General features: G+C 33.1%; 1 long non-coding RNA gene across 1 annotated transcript in view; it reads right to left on the minus strand.

Annotated features, from left to right (window-relative positions):
- Positions 1–827: 827 nt before the first annotated feature.
- LOC134739594 (uncharacterized) overlaps positions 828–19,964 on the minus strand; it is an 86,501-nt gene continuing 67,364 nt past the window's right edge. Inside the window, exons 2-3 of the long non-coding RNA XR_010126409.1 lie at positions 5,547–5,709; positions 828–3,958 (exon numbers count right to left, since the gene is read on the minus strand). This is a non-coding gene — a long non-coding RNA (uncharacterized LOC134739594). The remainder of the gene's footprint in view (positions 3,959–5,546; positions 5,710–19,964) is intronic.

Below are 19,964 nucleotides of genomic sequence, written 5' to 3' on the forward strand. Positions count from 1 at the left end.
AATATTACTTTCAATTGCAGTTCACATGCTATTCTGTTCACATTTTATATTTATGCATGGGTACATTTGACATTTAAAAAATAATTATTTAACTCAAAGTAGTCATAAAAAGTTTTCAATTGTTTTCTAAATTAAGAAATAATAAATATATAAATGTGAATGAACCTAATGTTCAAAAAGTAAATTTTGTATAAATATTCAAAGTACTTGGAAAACAAAAAGACTTCGTTGTAGTACATTTAAATATAAACGTATTTATTTTAAACTTTACTTGCTTTGCCACAAGTTTTGTAAGGAGTGCTATTCACTTACAAGTATTGTAAAGAGCTATTTGGGATGGATAAAAATGTTACTTTTTGTCTGGGCGCGATGGCTCATGCCTGTAATCCCAGCACTTTGGGAGGCCGAGGTGGGCGGATCACGAGGTCAGGAGATCCAGATCATCCTGGCTAACACGGTGAAACCCCGTTCTCTACTAAAAATACAAAAACAAAATTAGCCGGGCAGGCGCCTGTAGTCCCACCTACTCAGGAGGCCGAGGCGGGGGAATGGTGTGAACCCAGGAGGCAGAGCTTGTAGTGAACCGAGATCGCGCCATTGCACTCCAGCCTGGGCGACAGAGCGAGACACCGTCTCAAAAGAAAAAAAAAACAAAAAAACGTGTTACTCTTTAACATTTCAATTACAAAAATTTGTTTTATATTTTATTAGAACAATATGATTGGTATTATTCTAAAATAACATTTCTCTTCTTGTTTTTCAGCAATGGCTTCTTTAAAGGTAAGGACTTGTACCAATAAATCTAGATTAGTTTCATGTTTCTGGCCCCATAAATGTCATAGACAGATTTAATTTCTCTGTTGTGTCTAAATGGACCCAAAATACGCAGGTTTTAAATAAATATTATCAATCCAAATTGTTGCTAGGCAATCTCAAAGGTCCATGTATTTGGAAACATTCAAAATGTGAAAGGAAAAATTGTAACATGCTATGAAAAGGAAAGTAGAAGAACCCAAGCACCTATGGTATGGATTTCATATATTTATTAATATTCATTAGAGTGAAGGTTTCTCGAACCCTTCTTCAGAAGTAACATCATCTCATAGGAAAAACAAGCACTCAGATATTGGAAATTAAGGAGACAAAAAAGTTAAAATCATAATTACCACCTACTTCTGAAAATGAAGGCACCAAATGTAGCCCTGCTATCCAATAAGAAAATGCACTGTTCCTCCTTAAGAATGAACCCACACCACACAGGAGTCTAACACTTTATCGACAGAAGCCTTCAAGGAGTCAACCCCAGTGGGTCACAGTGACATACAAAGCAGCAAAGTGCAGAAGCCTTCTTTGGTTCTGTGCAGTAGACTGCAAACTGTGAGAACAGAGTCCACCGATCTAACATGAGGAAGCCTGCATGAATCAGCTATACTTTTGCCCTACAGGTAGTAAATATAAACCCCCAACAGAACTGTATTTGTGCTGTTCTCATTTTTTCTTTTTTTTTTTAAAAAAAATTTTACTTCCATAGTCCAATAATCAATGATTTATGAAGACAGTTCATTACCCAGTTGAAAGAGAAAATATGACTTTTCACTTCATGTAGTTAGGGGGAAAACATAAAAGAAACAAAAGACTAAAAACTCCATGAAGTGAAAATAACAAGATACCATTACATACATACCAATAATTACTACATACCTACGAGAATGGCAAAAATCCATAACACTGACAACACCAAATGCTTATGAGGATATGGAGCAATAGGAACTCTCATTTATTTCTAGTTGCAATGCAAAATTATACAGCCCTTTGAACATAGTTTGCCAGTTTTCTACGAAACTAAACATCTATATTTTAATTTTATTTTATTTTATTTATTTTATTTTATTTTATTTTTGGCAAGGTCTCACTCTGTAGCCCAGGCTGGAGTGCAGTGGCAGGAACTCAGCTCACTTCAATCTCCGCTTCCCGGGTTCAAGCAATGCTCCTGCCTCAAACCTCCCGAGTAGCTGGGATTACAGGTGCACACCACTATGCTAGGCTAATTTTTGTATTTTAAGTAGAGATAGAGTTTTGCCATGTTGGCCAGGCTGGTCTGGAACTCCTGACTGCAAGTGATCTGCCCGCCTCAGCCTCCCAAAGTGCTGGGATTACAGGCATGAGCCCCTGTGCCGGGCTAAAACTAAACCTACTCTTAACTTACAATCCAGAAATCTTGTTTATTGGTATTTATCCAAAGGAGTTTAAAACTTATGTGCACACAAACATCTGCACAGGGGTGTTTAGGTGTTTACAGCAGCTTCACTCATAATTGCCCAAAATTGGAAGCAACCAGGATGTCCTTCAGTAGGTGAATGGATAAATAAACTGTGGTGCATCTAGACAATGGAATATTATTCAGGATTAAAAAGAAATGTGCTATCAAGCCATGAGGAGATATGGAGGAACCTTAAATGAATATTACTATGCAAAAGAAGCCAATCTGAAAAGGGTATACACTGCATGATTCCAACTATAGGACATTCTTGAAAAGGCCAATCTATGAAGACAGTAAAAAGATCCATGGTTGTTAAGGAATGGGCAAGGAAGGAATGAACAGGCAGAGCACAGAGGATTCTTAGAGCAGTGAAACTACCCTATATGATACTGTAGCAGTAGATACAGGTCATCATATATTTGTCTAAACCCATAGAATATACAACACTAAGACTGAGCCCTAATGTAAACTACGGACTCTGGATGTTAATGATGTGTCAGTGTAGATTCATCAATTATAATAAATGTATCTCTCTGGTGGAAATGTTGATAATGAGGGAGGCTACGCATGTGTCAGGACAGAGAGTAAACCGGAAATTTCTGTAACTTCTGATCAATTTTGCCGTGAACCTAAACTGCTCTAAAAATAAAATTTATTTTAAAAACTATGAAATAAGCTTATTTTCTGATCCCAAAGCAGGATCTCACAATAACTGTTTCAATATAAGGCCTATATTTGGAAACCATTACAAACTTCTAAAAATTGTCACATTTGATAATATTTTAAATTAATCACATATATTGAGGAAAATTACATGAAGAGATCTCCAAAATCATGGGCTTTTGTTTATTCGTTCTGTGACTTATTTTTGGAATTTCTTTTATGATGGCCCCTCTTCAGGATAAAATCGAGGAAGCTAATTCATATCCCTTGGGGTGAAGAATTTCAGATAATTCCTTGTGAGTGACGTTATCTTCCCAACTCTTTTACCCTTTCCATTCAATCTGAAGAGATATTGAATATTATTAAGATTATTATTTCAAAAAGACTTTAAGACAATTATTACATCTCCATCTTCAAAAGACAAGGTCCATTTCATTCTCTATTTGAAGGACACCAGCTCTTCACAAAATGATTCTCCGTATCTTGAATGAGGCACTTTTCTCTTCTGCCTTCTTCACATACTATCCAGTAAAAAACAGAGTGCTGCCACGAGAACGTTGCAAAGAAGGCCGATCATTACACAGATGAAGGCTGCATAGATTATTTCAAAGAAATAAACATGGTAAAGGGAGGCATGGTGTCACCAACTTTGTAAGTGGTGAAAATACACAGACATCTAAGCTGAACAATCAAAGGAAATCCAACAGAGTATTAAAGTTAATAGGGAAGAATCAATAGGAAATGGTGATATGATAGGAATTGAAATTGACACTTCTAAATCAGACAGAGAAAGTGGATATTTTGTTCAGTCGATATACCAGCACGGCTTTGTGTCAGAATTATATGTTGGTTAGCTATTTTAATGAATCAAATACTGGTTGAGCTGAAGGCCAGTCATCAGCCTGGCATAATATTTAAGGTCCTCACAGTATGTTACAACACTGGTAATATTTATATAAATAGAGAAATAATCTAAGAACAGTTTATCTTGATTATATTGTCACCAGTGAGGAAGAGTTGATTGATGATCAGTAACTACAAAGAAACAAATAGGAGGAAAATGTAGTAGGCTAAGCTGCTAAAAAAAGAGTACAAAGAAATATTTTTAATTATTCAAGTGAAAAAAATCAAACAATTTTAAAAAATAAACTTCAGTCATAAGAACTGTGTAAAACTAAAACATTATGCAATTATAATCAACTCTACTGATTATGTGATTACCCATTTTGTAGATACCAGAACCAAGACTTCCTAGCTGGACTGAGCAATTGATTAAACTCACTACCTGATGCCTTCTGCTCTTGCCACCCTCCATACCCAAAGAAGAAAGAAAGGAAACAAACCTTGTGGACTATCCACAGGATAACACAAGAAGGTAGTGCTCAACCACTGCTTCAAAAATCATTTCTTAACCTACATGAATATTGCATAATTTAAACATCTCCATGCATGCAAATCGGTTTTGCTAGATGATAAGCATCCTGAGAAGTTGAGCATCTGCAATTAGCAGCTGTTATCTTTAAATGAATTTACTGAGGTGAAATTCACAACACATAAAACAATCCATTTTAAAGTGAATATTTTTGTCATTTAATATATTCACAATGATGTACAATCACCATCTCTATCTCATTCCAGAATATTTCCATCACTCCAAAGTAAAGACTCTTACCCATTAAGCATCTTCTGCCTATTCCGCCCTCTCTCAAGCTACTGGAAATCACCAATCCATATTCTGTCTCTTTGAATTTACCTATTCTGGATATTTCCTATAAATAGGATCATACAATATGTGACCTTTTGCGTCTGGCTTCCTTTCACCTGGCACGATGTCTCGGAGGTTCATCTGTGTTATTCTATATATCAGTAATTTATTCGATTTTATGACTGAATAATATCCCATTATATGTATATACCACAATTTGTTTATCCATTCATTAGTTGAGAAAAATTTGGGTTGTTTTCACCTATTGGCCATTTTGAATAGTGCTGCTATAAAATGTGTGACCACATACTTTTCTGAGTATCTGTTTTTAATTCTTTTGGGTACATATCTAGGAGTGGAATTGAAGGGTCATGTGGGATTTCTGTTTTTAACTTTTTGAGAAACCATTGAATTGTTTTTCATAGCAACTGAATAATTTTACATTCCCACCAGCATTATACAATGGCTTTAATTTTTCCACGTCCTTGCCAACAGTGTGTGCATGTGTGTGTGTCTGTGTGTTTACAACCTAATGTGTATGAAGTCATCCCTCATTGTGGTTTTGCTATGCATTTCCCTAATGACTAATGATACAAGCATCTTTTTAAGTGTTTGATGGTCATTCGTATAGTTTCTGTGGTAAAATTTCTATTTAAGTCTTTTACCCTCTTTTTAATTAGGTGGTTTGTCTTTTGTTGAACTGTAAGTGTTCTTTACATAGTATGAATATTAAGAGTTTTATCAGAGATATGATTCACAAATATTTTCTCCTCCATTCTAGATTGTCATTTTACTTTTTTGATAACATTTTTGGTACATACAAGCTTTTAATTTTGATGAAATCCAATTCATCCATATTTATGTTATTGATATCATAACTAAGAATTCATTGCCAAATCCAAGGTTATGAAGATTTACCCCATGCTTTCTTCCAAAAGTGTTGATATTCCCGCTTATATTTATGTTTTCAGTCCATTTGGGATTAATTTTTATATATGGCATAAGGTAGAGATTCAACTTATTTTGCATTTGAAAATCCAGTTGAAATTACGTATGAGCTTGAGAATTGGCATTTCCATTTCTGCAAAAAAAAAAAAAAAAAGACTATTGGCATCATAATAAGGATAGCATTCTGCATTGAAACTGTAAATCACTTTGGCTAGCATTCATATCTCAACACTACTTTTACCCTTCTATGAACACAGACGTCTTTCCTTTTGTTTGTCTTATTTAATTCCTTTCACCAATAGCTATCAATATATTAGCTAATTTAATTTCTAGGTATTATTATTCTTTGGAATGTTGTTATCAATGAAATTGTTTTTGTAATTTTATTTTTAGGTTACTTGTTCCTGCTATATAGAAACAAAACTGATGTTTTGTGTGTTGCTTTTGTAATCTCTAACTTTGCCAAATTTGATTATTTGCTCCAGAATCTTGTGTGTGGGTATGCACACTCATAAACGTGTGCCTATTCTTCAAGATTTTCTATATATATGATCATATCTGCAAATAAACAATTTTACTTCTTCCTAATTTGGATACATTTTATTTCTTTTTCTTGCCTAGTTGTTCTGGTTAGAACTTACAGTACAATGTTGAATAGCCATGGTCATTATGGGCATCCTTGTCTTGTTCCTGATACAGTCTTTCACTATCAAGAATAATGTTAGCTATAGGCTTTTCATAAATGTCTGTGTTTAAGCTTTTATAGGAACAAATATAACAGCTTGCAAATAAAAAGATGCCTGTGTTCAAGCTTGAAAATTCTCAAACAGTTTAAGCTGTTACAACAAATTACCATAGACTGGAAGGCTTATAAACAACAGAAATTTATTTCTCACACTTCTGATGGCTGGGAAGTCCAAGATTAAGGTGCTAGCAGATCTGGTGTCTGGTGAGCTGTTTCCTGATTCAAGGATAGCCATCTTCTCCCTATGTTCTCACGTGGTTGAAAGGGCAAGGGAACTCTCCTCCGGGGTCTCTTATTATAAAGACACTGATGTCCCTCATGAGGGATCTGTCAGCATGACCTAATTAATCTCTACCAAAATCCCACCTCCTAATCACATTGGGAATTAGAATTTCAATATATAAATTTTGGGTGACAAGTATTCAGCCAATAGCAACGTCTTTCATCATGTCATGGAAGTTCCTTCTATTTCTTTTTGTTTTCCTTTTTTTTTTTTTTTAAGACAGGGTCTCACTCTGTCACCCAGACTGGAGTACGGTGGTGCAATTATAGCTCATTGTTACCTCAAACTCCTGGCCTCTGGCCTCAAGTGATCCTCCCACTTCAGCTTCCTGAGTAGCTAGGACTACAGGTGTATGTCCCTATGACTGGTATGTGTGTGTGTGTGTGTATATATATATATAATATATCATATATATCTCATATATGTCATATATAGTATCATATATCATGATATATATGATATATGATACTATATATGACATATATGATATATATGACATATATGATATATATGACATATATGATATATATGATATATATATGACATATATAGTGTGTGTGTGTGTGTGTGTGTATATATATATATATATGTGACATAAATAGTGTATACAGGGTCTTGCTATGTTTCCCAGGCTAGTCTTGAACTGCTGACTTGGAACAATCCTCCTGCTCAGTCTTTCTAAGTACTGAGATTATAGTCATGAGCCACTGCATCCAACCACCTAATTTTTCATGAGCTTTTTTCTTTATCATAATAGGATGTTGGACTTTGTCAAATTATTTTAGAAGATGTTATTTTTGAGAAATTACATATTTTTAAAAAAAAACATTGACTAAGAAAAACTATTTGAAAAGCCATAATGATAATCTACTTCTTGTAACTTAAAAAAATGTATGTGGTAGAGAACTGCATGGGCAATCATGAGCCAGTAAGCTCAAACTCTGAGAAGATAACAGAATAAATCATCTAATAATCAATTTGTAATTATCTAGCAGAATATAAGTTAGTAGATAGCAAATTATATGAATTTAGGAAGTACAAATAAAATCCGAACAAATTTAATTTTTTCTATGAGACAGGAAAAGGTTATATAAAGAGGCTAGATTAGTTAATATTAGATAATCTTGTGTTTGAGTAATGCTGTTTTTTTTTTTTTAGTTCATGGAATTGCCATTTATAAGCCAGAACCAAATAGTATTAGTTTAAAAGAGATTTCTACTGAAGGCAAATATCAAATTTTAAGTGTCATTGGTACATAAGAGAAACTCAGCATGTTTGTACATATTAAAGGAGATGTAAATAATTTCCATTTTGGGTAGTTACAAATAAAGCTGATGTAAACATTGCTGTGCAAATTTTTATATGATGATGTTTTTCTTTCTTTTGAGTAAATATCTGATGTATTGGTTTTCCATTGCCACTACAGCAAATTATAACAAATTTGTGGTGTTAACACCTATTTATTATCTCATTATTTTATAAGTGCAAATTTTACGCACAGAGTCTCTCAACTGACTTGTCTGCTTAGAATCTCAGAATGTTGAAATCAAGGTGTCAGCAGAACTGCACTGCTCACAAGACTATGGAATATTTGTTGTCAAACACATTCAGGATATTGGAAGAAATCAGTCCACTCTCCCTCTTTTCATGCAGTCCCCTCCATTTTCAAACTGGCAAGGTTCGTTGAGTCCTCATACTTTGAGTCTACCTCATTTTCTCTTCCTTCAGCCACAATAAAGCTCCACATGTAACAGATCATATGATTATATTGCTCTCCTGAATAGTTTAGAATTATCTCTCTATTTTAAATAAATTGATTAGTAAAACTTAGTTACATCTGCAAGGTCCAATTTACCAAGTAAAGTAACACTCCAGAGTGTAATACCAGAAGATGAAAGTTATGGGGGCCAAAATTCTGTCTACATAACTTGGGCCATGATAAGTGTATGTGTAACTTACTGAAAAACAAAAACAAAAAAGAGAACACTGGATAGCTGCTGTCTGTCTTACATAGTTTTTGCCAAGCGATCTGCTGTAAATAATTTTTGCTCCTTTACAACTAGTGTGTCTTTTTTCTTTGATTGTCTTCACAATTTTTCTCTTCATCTCTACTTTGTACTAAATGTTTTCTATTAACTGTCACGACTACCTTATCAGTTTGAGTATAATGCATCTGCATGTATATTTTCTTTTTTAAAAAACTATTTTCTGTTTGTTTTGGCTTGGTTTGCTTTTCATTGTGTGTGAAGTTCTCTTAGCTGGAATTTTGTGTTTCTTGTCCCTCTCATTATTTTAGAAATCCTCAGCCATGGTCTTTTCAAATATCTTTTATCTTCTTGTTTCTCTCTCTTCTTCCTGTAATTCCACTTAGTCACATGTTCACATTTCATATTATTCTGCATCTCCTGATGGTCTACTCTGTTTTCTTTTTTTTTTTCCTCTTCTCTTTCTGTTTTAATTTATATAATTCTTATTGACTTATATAAAATTTTATCAATTATTTTCTTGGTTCTGTTGAGTTCAATGATGAGCCCCTCAACATCATACTTCATCTCTCTTGCTATGTTTTTACTTTAATTCTGGAATGTCACTCATTCTTATTCTTTTTTCTTTTTTTTGTCTTGGCTGAAATAAACCCAAGTCTCTTCAGGCATGTTGTCTTTTCTTTTAGGGGCTTAAAAATATTACTCAGAAAGCATTTTTTAATTCCTTAACTTATAGTTTCAATATCTGGGTCATCTCTGAATCTTCTGTCGAATACTTTGTTTCTTTTATGTTTCGCTTTTCTTCTTTCTCTCTTGTGTACCACATAATTTTTCATTGTATGTCAGATACAGTACATAGAACAACAGAGACAAAGGAAAGAAGTATTTGTGATGAAATGGGCATACCTTTTTTTCTACTATGACTTTAGTCTGGGAGGTGAGTTAAAATTGCCAGGAATTATGCATTATTTGGGTATTGTTTTGCCATAGGTACTTTTAGTGAATCATCAGCTTTAAATTCCCCCAGTAGTACTTTGTATCTAGGGTTTTGGTTGAATTATCAGGGAGCTTCCCTTTATGATCCAGCTCCACTCGCAGCTTTATCCCTTCACTGTGCGTTTGCATCTCATGGAGAGTGTCTTTCCCTGTGCATTACCTTTCCCCACTGGTTACTTATTTCTTGTTACTTACCCTCACTGGCATAGTAGAGGAAGGTAAGGAAATTTATCTTTTTATGTAGGGCCTTCATCCCTGGTACTCAGGTATGGGATTTTCTCAGTTATTCTAATTTTCCTCCTGTGATAGATTTATAATGGTCCTAACCCATCTCTTAGTGACTTACTTCTGTTATTTATGAAATATTGGATTGGGTATATCTCTGTGGGTTTTTTTTTTGTTTGTTTTGTTTTCTGTTTTATTTTGTTTTTCTCCTGTGGTAGCTTCCCTTCTCCAAGGCTTATCTACTAAAAAATGCTCTCCTGTCCACCCTCAGTATTTCTCATGCCCACTCAGGAAGGTTGTAAAGTTGAGCTTGCCATGTATGCTGCTCTCAGTGTTCCATACTTGCATGTGAGACTCCACTCAGATGTTAGCAATATGTTAAAATTGTAGCGGACTTGTTTTTATCTGTTTTTAGACTTGCCTTGTCTACTCCTGTCTACTAACATGGGTGTTAGTAATTGTGCCCTATCTTTCTTTAAATTTCATGCTGGCTTTTTCTGTGACTTCAACTCTTTGGATTCAAGAAAAAATAATTTTACATATTAGCTAGTTTTCTCTCATTGCTATGGTGGGAACAACACTCTTCAGTTTACTATGTATTTAGAAGAGGCCTAAAGCCAATTATTGTGCGTATGTGTGTGTATATATATATATATATATGTATATATATATATAAAATGAATGATCATATGATCATATGTTTGGATAAATAGGTCCTTGAAAACAAGGACTGTGTTTTTATTTACATTCTTTTTGTATACATTGTCTTTGTCCAGAGAGTACCACATCTCAAGATCACAAGATGGCTTCCAGAAGCAATGGGGAATCAAGCTTCATTATCATATTTTACAGGAAAGATGTTCCATAATGTCATCTCTAGACTAAGCAAATTCAACATAAATAAAAGGTGAGACATTTCATTCCAGTAGAGATACGAGGCAAAAAAATCAATATCAAGATGATCTGAAGATTATTGAAAATGCCAGGGAAGTGAAATGCCTTTTCCAAAATTAGGTTTCTTTGCAAAAGAAAAAGTCTAATATGATATAAACCAAAATATTAAATAATTTGAGTCTATAGGTTGGAATCTTAAGGAATTATGTTTTTATGGTAATTCTACAAGTGAATTATTACTTCTAAATTTCAAAAATGAAGAGAAAGGCAGTTTCAATGAACTAAAATAAATTATTTCTTTTTTAAGAAAAGGAAAAAGTTTAACAGATTTCTAACATAAATATTCTAACCAATAAAAAGTTGGTCTTTTTTTTAGTTTCTTTGTTTGGGTTTTTTTTGTTTTGTTTTGTCTTGGCCTCTTTCATTCACAGGGTTTGCCTGAGATATATCAGCAAATATCCTAGCCTGTGCTATTGACCTTGGGTAACACTCACTCACTCACAGATGTATATATTTACTTCCCATCTTTCAGCAGACAATCTACATTTGTGCTCTGACAGAACTTTATTTTTTTGTATCTTCAACCCAGAAATGTTCATCTTTGTTTTTGCATATAATCTTCTGCATGCACTCCCTATACCTGTTGATTTTTCACTTCATCCAAGCCTACTGACTATAAATATTGGCATTATCCCTTATTCCTTCTTTGTCTTGACTTTCATAATCCATCCCTTATCATGTTCTGCAAATTCTATCTCTAGAAGGGTCCGTATTTCCAAGCCCCATTTTCTACCCACGACAACTTTCTCCTTTCATCATTCCTACCTGAATCATTGCAGTTTCAGCCCCACTGGCCTTATCATTTTTCAAAATTACTCGTCACAGAGGATCTCTGTCATTTTTCAAAATTACTCATCACAGATCTCTTTACAAAATAAGTGAACTCATAGCATTCCGTATTTTAACAAATGCAATAATGTCTTATATCTTGCAGAATTAAGTGGGGCTCTAATGTATATAGTCTTTCCTAGACTCTCATTCTTTTATTTGTCTGCAAGTCTTAGATTGGGTTATATTATTCACAGACTGAATGTTTCATGAAGACTACCTTGAGCTAAACCCTAACCTCAAAAGGTCTGAGCTAAATGCTCTTCCTAGCATTCCCAGTCTTTATAGTTACCAGGAGAGTCAACTCTGACTTCATTTCTGCAAACACTTCTTGAGTGTTTAAAATATGCCAGATGTTGTACTAAATATTTTATATGTTTTTGTCATTAATTCTCACAATTGACCTATGAGATATTAACTACTATTTTCTTAATTTGATTGCTGAAATACTTATTCACAGAGAGATTAAATGGCCTATATTCACATAGCTAGGAGATGGTAGAGCCAGTACTAACATCCAGGCTGACTCCAGGATACATGCTCCTCATCACAAAACTAACCTCTAATTTTATTGATCACTTGAGTGCCAGAGCAAATATTTAATACTTCTAAATATTATTTATTCTTCTATGGCTTAATTTGAAACGTCTAATTTTTCTTCCCAGTGGTTTGCAAGTTTTGAAACAAGAATTTTTATTCTATTACTTAAGTCTGTAATTCTTAGCAGTACATTGTATATAGTTGTTATTAAATAAATGTTGGGTGAGTCAATCATTTTATTCTTACAGAATCTCCTAATCTTAATTAATGTTAGAGTTAGCTGATTAGTTAATCCTAGTGATTCTTATCATGCCACTAGTTTGCTCAAAAACTTTCAATGAATCTCTACTTCTTTTATATAAAAGCCCCAATTTCTCATACTAGACTTGGGTAATTCCATGGTCTACAGCTAACATTCCTTTTAAATGTCATATTCCACTATCTTTCTTTTTTTTTTCTTTTTTTTATTATACTTTAAGTTTTAGGATACATGTGGACAATGTGCAGGTTAGTTACATATGTATACATGTGCCATGCTGGTGTGCTGCACCCATTAACTCGCCATTTAGCATTAGGTATATCTCCTAATGCTATCCCTCCCCCCTCCCCCCACCCCACAACAGTCCCCAGAGTGTGATGTTCCCCTTCCTGTGTCCATGTGTCCTCATTGTTCAGTTCCCATCTATGAGTGAGAACATGCGGTGTTTGGTTTTTTGTCCTTGCGATAGTTTACTGAGAATGATGATTTCCAATTTCATCCATGTCCCTACAAAGGACATGAACTCATCATTTTTTATGGCTGCATAGTATTCCATGGTGTATATGTGCCACATTTTCTTAATCCAGTCCATCATTGTTGGACATTTGGGTTGGTTGCAAGTCTTTGCTATTGTGAATAGTGCCGCAATAAACATACGTGTGCATGTGTCTTTATAGCAGCATGATTTATAGTCCTTTGGGTATATCCACTACCTTTCTTTACAAAGACTCTGCTTGTCTAAAACTTGCTGTTTTCCTTATATACTCACTTTTTTCCATCTTTTTTGCTTTGGCTCAATAGGTTCCTTACATCTAAAAGGCGCTTCTTTTTCTCACCTTCAAATGATCAAATCAAAATTCGAGTTCTCTGTTTTACTCATGTCAGCCATCTAAACAGCTATATTATCTGCACCATTTCAGCGGTCCAATGTGTAATTTATCATTGTTTCTCCAATGTGATATATGTCAATACCTTGCAAATAACAGGATATTCAATAAATGGTAAATAAGACAGTGTGAGGGGATAAAATCTTAGTATAAATTGTACATATCCCAAATTTAAGCAACATGACATAAGTTTTATAAATGTTTTAAATGAGATTATAAAATATATCATTAAAATAGAGATAATAGTCTTTTGAGGAAAATTAAATGGACTTGGATTAAACCTAGATAATGCAGTAACTCTAATATGCTTTATTGCATAAATTGTAAGTAATTTTACAACACAATGAATTGAAAAGAAAAGAGCATTAACAAATTATGTCTTTACACCAGAGGTTAGAATGGAGAAAGATTTTATTCCAGTAAGGATTGAAATAATTATTTTGTGGGAGTATATACAAACTCCATTGCTACTCTTATAAATATTTCTGATTAGAGAGAAGAATCTTTTCAGATATGTAGAAGGATATGCTGTTTTTCGACAGTGTATAGTATAAAACAAACACAGGATAATATAAAATCAGAATTGAATTCACTTAACCTACAAATCAGATTTCTATTTCAAAAGTTAATGAGAAACTATATAGAAGAATTATATAGGTGTATTTGGGGAAAACCAATTAGTTTAATGTGCTAGATGGATTGTTGGATTTGAATTAGGGAAATAAGTGAAATATGAAAAGCAAATTCTATTACTCGTTTTAAGATATTCTAAGTTTAATCTTACAATTCTAAACTTTGTACTAGTAACTTGACTTTGTAGGCAATTCTGTGCAAAAGGATAAATTTCAGAGGTCAGTTTTGGCTTATATTTCTAAACTGATACATTGCTTTTTTGCTTTCCAGTGATTTAAGACGGAAAGAGAAAAGATTATACTCATTTATCTTCCTAACAATATGTGCCTTCCACACCATACTCTGCATCTCTAAGTTAAATTTTTCAAATAGCAAATAATTCAGTAGTGAAACGGCCTTTCTAAGGGAATATTTTTGTGGCAAGATAATTTTTGAAATATCTATTTATGACTTCATTTTATATGTTAGCTATTTCTTTTCTAGTAGGCTCTGCTCTGCTTGCCTTGTGAAAGATTTGTGGTGGGTCTTCCAGGCTTTTGTTTCTGAACAAAATTTACTGAGACCTATTGAGGAGAACGTATTTTTAAAGTAACAGAAGATCCAGTGAGAATAGGAAAATGGGAGAATAATGATTTATGCAAAGTATTTTCTCAAATATCAGAATAAAATAATCACCCCTATTCAAAGCCATACCTCAGGCTTTAGAAGATAGAGAAAAGGGGACAGTTTGGGTCATCCTCAAAGACAGACCATATACTGAATGGTATGTGTAGCTAGAATAATAATAGAGAAATGTCCTATCAAAGCCAACTTTGAGAAACATTGCTCCAGCAGCATGGAGTTTCATGCAAAATGAGGCATTATTTGAAAACATAATTATAGTCTTCTATTGACTGAGCTGAGGTGTGTGTGTGTGTGTGTGTTTAAAGGTGAACTTATCTTCATCAGCAGCCATTTATCTACCGACTCTTATCCTCCATTGGCTGAAGATATCTCAACTGGCATCAATATCCTCCTATATTTTTAGTTGTATACATGGAATTATCCAGCTGTCATCCTTAAAAGTAGCATCAAAAAAATATCAGAACAGGAAACAAGGTACTTTCAGAGAACACAAGCGTAGATGCATTGTTACCACCAAAGAGTAGGGAGTAGGGAGGGGAAGCCTGCATGCAATTACCCTTTATACATGTGTCTGAAACCAGAAATAAAGCCAAGGGAACAAAGATGTTAATACAACCAAAATGGCAGTTCGAAAGAGTTCTGGCGGCAGTGTGGAAGGTGGGTTAGAAATTTTATTGCATGTTGTCAGACAAAATTGCCAAGATATGATGAGCTCAAAATTAAAAGTATGACAGCAGGAAAGAGATACACAGATGAATTGGAACAATTTTATGGAGATGTATAAGACAGCCCTGAGAAACAAATAGATATGAGTAACAGAGTTGACAGCAGGTTTTTAAGAATCTGGTAGATAGTTGAGATGTTCTCTGACATGAAAAGGGTAGAGCACTTTTCAAAAAGTTTGTAAATTTCATATTGGACATGTTATTCTGAGAAATCTGTGAGAAGCACAAATTTAAGGTTTCAGAGTTAAAGAGAGTGTTCTCAGCTGGGTATAGTAACATTTTAGATTTTTTTTTTAATTTTTGAGAAAGAAATATTTTAGTATAAATAATTATCAGGAATTACAATTAAAGAAGTACAAATGGTCATAAACTGTATTGAAACTGTATGTTTAGTGAATTAAGTCACTGAAGCAGATATAATTAAATAGTACAATATCTGAAAAATGAGAAGCTTGTGCAGAAAAGCAGGATGTATAAAGATATTTTCTTATGTTGGCACACAGTTTTAAATTTCCAGACAACCTGGGAAATATATCCTTATTTAATATCCAAATCAGCTTATTAAAGGCACTTTGGGAGATATTATTTTTATTTGGAGGATAGAGAAACTGCTGGCCAGAGAAAGCAAAATGTCTCTCTACAGTTAATAACCAGAGTTGATTACATAGATGTGGTGTCATTCTCACACCATCACTCCATCCATTATGCTCTATTTTTTTTCAGGAAATTATAGATAATATCATAGTTACTCAGTAATTAGTTCTTCCCTACACATTATAAATGTTATTTTTTAAGGCCAAAAATTTTTTTATCTGGATTCAAGGGTCAATCATTTGAATCTAGCAATAACAAACTACCACAAACAAGATGGTTAAACACAGCAGAAATGTTTTTGGCTCATAGTCCTAGAGATAACTGAAATCAAGAGCTCTTCAGTCCTAGACATAGAATCAAGAAGTTAGCAGAGCCATGCACCCTCCGAAACTTGTAAAGGAATCCTTTCTTTAGTCTTCCTAGGTTCTTGTGGTTTGCCAGCAATCTTTGGCATTACTTGGTTTGTAGAAACATATATAGCTCCAGTCTCTGCCTTGGTAGTATGTAGTGTTTGCTCTGTGTAATTCTGTTTTCATATAGCCTTCTTCTTACAGAGACACAAGTCATATTGGATTAGGAGCACACCCTACTCCAATAGGACCTCATCTTAATGTAATGAATTACACCTCCAACAACCTTATTTCCAAATAAGGTTGCATCCTGGGTGATTGAAATTAGGAATTTGACGTATCTTTTTTTTAGAACGACAAAACTCAACCCATAGCACCAACCATATCTAAGTATATTACTAAATATTTTATACCTCTAGGTTTAATCAAACAAATGTGTTTTAAACATTGGAAGACACGTTTAGAAAATTCAGAGATAAAACTTTTGCATAAATTACATTAACATAACCCCCCCAGAATTTTATAATACTTAATTGACAAAGACAAAAGAATGACTTATCTTCTTACATTCTAATTTATATAATTAATATTTTTATTTTCCATGGTATAAAACAGCATGCTTTAGTTTTAGTTTACTTTCTATAATTTTAAAATAATTTCATGATAAAGACATAAAAAGATCATTTTCACTATATGGATTTGAAAAGGAGAATGTAATTTGCATTTTGTTTTATAGATAAACAAAAAAAATTACCATGAGAAAATATTATGTATATATAAACTAAATAACTTAATTAACAGTTTTAAATATATATTTTAAACAAATAACATATTTGCTATTTATACAAACATGTCTTTTTTTAATGATATGATTAATTCATGTAAATTCATATTATATGCATAAAACCATCAAAATAATACTGACTTTAGTCTTTACTTGATTAAGGACTAAATTTAATGTATCTCTTTGTAGACTGACATGGAACATATATTCAAAATATATTGTAACTAAAGACTTAGTCACACTGTTACTAAAATTTCATTCAAAACATTCAAAATTTTTTACTGCATTTACCATGCCATTGAGAAAAGTAGATGTTTACTCTGCTACCAAGGAAAATGGTTTGAGGTAACTACATCAGAACACAGAACAAACTAAAAATTTAATAAATCTTACATTCTATTTCTCTCCAAAATACATCAGGTACATGTTTACTCAACAAAAGCAATCAAATTAATGAGGCAATTGGAAATTCAGCAGTTAGAAATCCACATTTTTTCTCCTTTTTGATTGTAAGTGTAAAATAAATGAGGTCTATATCACTGCTTATAAATCATAGTTACTTTAAATAATGACTATTCCTGTGCCCAATGTATAGGAATTATAGTAGGAAAATAAATATTCATTTTTATAAATATTTATCATTCAACGTTATGATATGCCAATTACTGTTACTAAATGCAAGCAACACACTTACATACACAGTTAAAAAAGAAATCAGCAACTCAATGAATGTCAAAAGTACTGTGAACAAACACAATTTTCAACTAATTTTAATTATGTTGGCGAATTCTGCTCAAGTGCTAGGTATGTGGAGTCTGTTGACCTTTGATGCCCAATCCTTAACTATTGGGAAATGACACTAGGAGAGCTCTTGTCACTTCCCTTATGCAAATTAAAGAATAAGCAAGGAGCTATGCTATCTATTCTCCTCTGTGAACTATTGTTTAAGGGTTGTAGAGCCAAAGATATAGTTGCTGGCTTTTAAAAATTAGTACTTTGAGAAAATAAGATGAATGAAATCAAGTTAAGTTTTCCTTTCATCAATTATAGATTAAATAATTTTTGTGCGATGACCTAAAATTCTACCAGTTATAAATATAGTGGAAACATGGTGAAATAGGTAAAAGCTAGAAATGCATGAGTTCACAGGTAGGCTCAATAGTCTTTCATTTAGATTTTCTTCTGTGAGCCATTTAACTTCTCAGTCTTCATTACCTCATCTTGCAAACAGGGAAAATAATTGTAACTTCCTCATAGGTCTATTGTTTAAACTAAATAAGACAATCCATGTAAAAGCAACTGACAGACAATAACTGCTGCATACATTTTAGCTGTAATAATCATAATGTAGTGGTTCTATACAACTGTTTCTATGAGAAAATATTAATATCTAGAAAATGCTCAGAAGACAATTCTTTCAAATTCTCAAACTGTGTACATTTTTTAATAACAATTATTAATTATCATTATATAAATACATTTTTACTCTTAACACATTTCTAGCTTATAACTCTACGCTCCACTTAATAATTGTGGCTCTACTATGGTCCCAAGTGACCAGATAGATATAAAAATGATCAGTATGCTTAACACAATCTAAGAAAATGTCACTTTTAGTCCCAACTTACAAAATGTACAGAGGCAATTTTAGGCCAAACTTAATACAATTTAACAGAATAAATTATATAGAATGTTTCAGAGGATTTAAGAGGTTAGATAATGGAATGCAACGAAGGTGAGGCTGCTGGAAGAAATGTGGGACTCCGGAAAAAAATGAGATATTTGGATGGAGGATGAGGTTATATGATAGGGTATGCAAAATAATTTTCCTTTTCTGACTACACACAAAAGTTGTCAGAAGCCTGATTATTGCTTTTTCAATATGATAAAATGCTAGGTTCTGCTTCAAAGTGTCTCCTCAGTGAGAGCATGAGCTGCTCATGAGGATCTGGTTAGCTCCACAACATAAAAAAGTGTTGTTGTTTCTCATAATTGTTTGTAATTCACTATACTGAGGGAGGATGGTGAGGTGGAGGAGAAAATCCATTAACGACAAAATTAAATTTTATGTTGGTTTTTTAATTCAAATAAGCAGCTAATTTTAAACAATGAATTCAACTGAATTCAAGTTATGATTTTTATTACACAAATCTGCTCATAATACATATAAGAATTTCTACTGTTAACATCTCTGTTATTGATAGCAATAAAAGGCTTGCCTATTAAACTACAGAATTTTTTATTTAAATTGTCCAAGATATTAAAAGTAAACATGTTTCCTAAATTATAATCAGATTTAACCTTTGTAGCTTACAGGTCATGGGAACTATATCCTATAAAATCCAATTTAATGGAAAAATCTACTCATAAGAGAAAAAAATCATAATGTTACTTTATGTAGATTCTGTGACTGATACATCTTTAAATCATCTGATATTAAAATATAAGAAAGCTTAAAATTATTTATACTCTTTCAGGAAAAAAAGATAATCCAGTGGATACAAAAAAAGAGTCAAGTTATACATTTTTGGATTATCATTTCCTGCCCACGACTTACTATTACATGAACTTGGGGTGGAAGAGCATGCGTGGGTGATAAAGTGGTCGAGAAACAAATGACCTGTGAAGAGGTAAATTCAGTTGAATAGTCTTTGTTAATGTATTTTTCTTCCACGGATATTAGCATAAATTGGTCTCTAACAACAGCTCAAGGGCCTTCTGGCAAGGACTAAGTGACCTTCAAGACTTCAGTCTGTCAATCAAATCTTAGGAAAACTTGTCCTTAAGAAAGAAGAGAACTTAAAAAGGAAATAAAAGAAAATTTGAAAAGAAAAAAGAAGAAAGGGGAAAAGTGGAGCTTGAAGGACATTATTGACTCAGTATACAGATCAGTAAAAAGAAATGAAATAGAAAAATAAAAAATAAGTAAAATAATTTGAAGATCCAAAAATGAAATAAAGTTCTTGGGCTGATTTT

The sequence above is a fragment of the Pongo pygmaeus genome, chromosome 4, assembly GCF_028885625.2.
Source record: "Pongo pygmaeus isolate AG05252 chromosome 4, NHGRI_mPonPyg2-v2.0_pri, whole genome shotgun sequence".
Taxonomy (NCBI): Eukaryota; Metazoa; Chordata; class Mammalia; order Primates; family Hominidae; genus Pongo; species Pongo pygmaeus.